This window comes from Gracilinanus agilis, chromosome 2, assembly GCF_016433145.1.
Source record: "Gracilinanus agilis isolate LMUSP501 chromosome 2, AgileGrace, whole genome shotgun sequence".
Taxonomy (NCBI): Eukaryota; Metazoa; Chordata; class Mammalia; order Didelphimorphia; family Didelphidae; genus Gracilinanus; species Gracilinanus agilis.
Window position 1 is genome coordinate 405,928,351 of NC_058131.1, and position 4,431 is coordinate 405,932,781.

Sequence of the window (4,431 nt, forward strand, 5' to 3'; positions counted from 1 at the left end):
TTTAGAATCATTCTCTTCCTCTGGGTTTCTGTTTTGAGAATCCCTGTCACCATAATGCTTTTTAATGGTGGGATTCTTTATTGTTTATTCATTCTTGCAGCTAATTTCCTGACTTCAGACTTCATGTTAGGGCCAGGAACTGTTCACTTCTGGAGGAAGGGTCTGGGCTGTTCTTCTTATTCCTGCTTCATTGAGTACTGACTGTTGTGTTATTCTAAATTCTCTGGGACTGTTTATGTTGCAGATCTGAAAATGACTGGTATTCCTAAAGTAGTCTAATCCAGATCAAAGTCTGATAAAATTGTTTCCCCCACTTTGAGCTCTGTAAGTTTTTGACCTGGAATTGGGTCTGAGCAGTAGTAGATTGCTGTTGGATTCAACCACTATCAGCCATACTAGACTACTTGCCATTTTCTTCTTCAGCTCATGATACAGATGAGAAACTGAGGCAAACAAGGTTGAGCGATTTGTCCAGGGTAACATAGCCAGGAAGTGTCTGATACTATATGTGAACTCAGAGGGATGAGTCTTCCTGATTCTAGACCTGGCACTACACTGTCTATCTGTCCCATAAACGAATGATTGTTGAATGAATTGAAATGAATGAATAAACGAATAACTTGGTTTCATGCAAGATTCAGTTCATGTATGATTTTTCTGCTCCACATCTTTCCTGATACTCCTAGCAGCTAGTGTAGTCCTTCCCAATACTACCTTGTTTTATCTTTTTTATGTTATGTATATACTTAATTTGCTTTTTCTCTCTTTTGTTAGAATGTAAGTTCCGGGATGGCAGATAATATCTGTTTCACTTTTTATTTGTATCCTTAGTACTTAGCACAACATATAGTGCTTAATAAATGTTTGTCTGCAAACGAGCAGTACCTGTGCCTGGGGAAGGAACGCACAAATGATTGTGGGATAGAGAAGAACAGGCCTCTGATGGAGAGACATTTTTTTGCACCATCCTCAATCTGATCTACCTGGTCCCGTGGCTGAGCGTCCTCTGACTGAGCCACCACAAGGTGGCAGCAGAATTCTATCTTTACCATTCCAACCAAGCTATGAGGAGCCATGAAGGGAGAAGACCTCACTACAAAGAGAGCATTTTTTGAAAAGATGGAACTCCTGGTGTCTCAATACACTTCTATAGAATTCAAGAAATGCCCATCCTCCTTTGCGCATGCCGCCCCTCCCCTCCCCCCGGCCCCTTCTCCATCCCACTTTCTCACCTTCCAGGACTTCTGTAAGTCTTATAACTGGCTCTTCTGGGAGCTCAGTGACCTTGGAGTCCTGCATCTCAAAGCCAAGGTTATCAGAAGATGCAGATTCACCTGCACCTCCCCCTCTCGTTGTTCAGGTTTGCCAAAACTCAGCGAGTCTCTCTGAGAATACAAGAATGGAATTCATTTTTTGCTCTCCTCTACCTGTTCTCATTCTGAGAACAAACAAGCCTGTCAAGGTATTAGGTATTCAAACAGAGATCAAATTGATTATAAAGCTTGCCAAGAGTACAGGATAAGGGACTCACCCTAATATTGTAAGCAAGAGAACATTATAGTCTGCATCCTGGAGAGTGTTATTTCCTACTTCCTCTTCCCTGGAATAGTTTGGTCTGGGAACACCTGTAGGGGATGTCCCAGCAGCCTGAGAGAACTCTTATTGTAGGTCTCAGGCACAGTGAGTGTCATCTACTTTCCATCTTGTTTTCACTCTGTGGTATAGCAGTCCACTGCTTTTATTCCAGTTCATATGTGTTCTGCCAGTTTCTTCTTGCCAACTACTTTCCCCAGCAATAGAGTGATAGCTCTTGATTGGACTTGGACATCTTGCAGGGAACCTAACAGTCATTAACTCATTATCTGCTTCTAATAGGCACCACAATGCCATGGACATCTCTGAGCCATCTTTTTCGTGGTTCTTTCTCTTATCTATATTTTTCCTTCTTTCTGCTGTGTATAAACCATCAACTCATAACCAGAGGGAGCAAGTTCTTTCTTGAGCGTATGCTATACTATATTTTTCTCTTCCTCCTCATAGGGGTAGAATGGGAGAAGGAGAAAGACTGGTACTAATTCTTGTGCATATTTACTACATTTATATATCCTATATATTGTAATTTCCAAATATTTAATAAGAAATAACTTTACAATGAATAGAGTACTGGCCTTGGAATCAGTAGGACCTGGGTTCAAGTTATGCCTCTGACTGACATAAACAGTTCTGGGACCTTAAATCAGTCACTTAATTTCTCAGAACCTTTTGCAACTCTCTATAACTCAACAACTTTTACAGAAAAGTTGCTGATCTACATTGCTGGAGAGAGTCTCTCCACATTGAGGAAATGACTGGTTTGGATAAAATGACAATTTCATCATTATTTTACATGGCTTTTACCTTTCTATTATAGTCAGTTCTGGTATAAGATGACACATGTATTCCCCCCCAAAAAGCACATCGATGTGCAAAATTGGGCAATAAAAACCACAGAGCCAATTAAAGGAATTAGAGAAATAACACTCAAAAACTTTGTCAGTAACACACAAACAAGTTAGGAGCCCAATAAAAATTGTAGTACAGTTTTAAATACATTTTCAGTGGTTAAGAAATACATGAACATTACAACGAAAAGTGGCATCATCTGCAGCTTTGGGCTTCTATTCAAAGTCTGGTACAAGTTGGGCAGGATTAAACTTCAGACCTCAAGCCTGAACAGGTTTAGCCCTCCTCCATCCACAGCTCCAACAATACCAGACAATATACAATAAATATGGCACTTTGCCTTAACAAAAGACCAGAAGTTTGTTTGGAGAAGTGGGCATTATAAGGGCTTCAGCTTGAGAATTATTGTGAAGTGGTGCGCTTTTCTGCATTTTCAAAATTTCTCTCAGAAGAAATCATACACCAACAATCTTGAAATTGTAATATGCTCAAAATGTTGCCCGATGTATCAATCATGTTGGAGCAAATTTATGTTTTTAAAACAAATATTATCTAACAGAACTGATGGTTTTTTATTTTATTTTTTGTGATATATAGTATTGCTGATTTTTTTTTGAGTTCATCTTATATCTTATTTTGCTGATGTTTAAAAAGTTAGTTTGACTAATGTTTTGGTGGTTAACATAGGTTTTCTCAATTATATCATTTACATATGAAATATTTAAATTTCTTCACAGATGTTTGTTCCTTTATTTCTTTTTTGTTCTTATTTCTACACCTATTAAAGAAGTTGTTTCTAGGAGAATTTTGGACGAGATTATCTAGTCTCTCTTCTGAGATCCAGCAACTTAATTACATATAACCAAATGTCTATCAGGCATTTCAAACTGTATATTCTACAGACATTTCAAACAAAATGTCAAAAATGGAACTCATTATCTCCTCCTCATTCCCAACAAACTTCTTTTTTAGAAATTCCCTTTCACTATTGAGAGCATCATTATGTTGATTTCTCAGTTTTGCAACCTTATTATCATCACTGACTCCTTACACTCTTAGATTCAAATCCTGGCTCAGAAGCTTACTATATATATGACCTAGAGTTCCGTTTAGTCAGTTTGGTAATATCTAACATTTTGTGACCCCATTTGGAGTTTTCTTGGCAAAGATACTGGAGTGGTTTGCCATTTTCTTCTCTAGTTCATTTTACAGATGAGGAAACTGAAGCAACAAGGATTAAGTGACTTTCCCAGGGTCACACATCTCATAAGTGCCTGAGGCCAGATTTGAACTCAAGAAGGTGAGTCTTCGTGGCTCTAGGTCTGACACTCTATCCATTGTACCACCTTTACTTTTCTGGGTTTCACCTCAATTATTGTAATCATAGAAAGCTCAGGCTGCTCTGTTAAAGAACTTAATCAAATATATAAACTAGATACAATCTTTGATTGCTTTAGGAAAAGTGAAGTGCTTTGGATCTTTGGATAAATATCTGGAAAATATCTTTTAATTGACTGAAAGAAACAGATATACTTCTGAGTCTATGTATAATACAGCAAACCAGTTTTGAATCCTGCTTTACAAGAGTTGCATGGTGTCTGAATCTCTCAGTGAAATTTCCCTGAGAGGTAATTGTTTCAGAGAGGGAAGGAGAGAGTTTTTTCCCCCCTCTCTCCTCCCAATTTGACTAGGAATGGCCTTGTAAAATTTAAAAAGCTCAGGACACCTGGAGTTCCCTTTAGCATTAGTAATGGTGTCTCTGGAATAGCAGTAGCTGACAGCAAATATTATTTGTATAAGGAACTTTAAAATACTTTGAGAATGAACAAGACATAATGAGTATAAGTAGCTCCAGAACTCTCTAAGTATTTTCCCTAAATTTCCCAGGGTAGGAAATTTATAAGGACTCCACAAAGGAAGTTCCTTCCTTCCTTCCTTCCTTCCTTCCTTCCTTCCTTCCTTCCTTCCTTCCTTCCTTCCTGTCTCTTA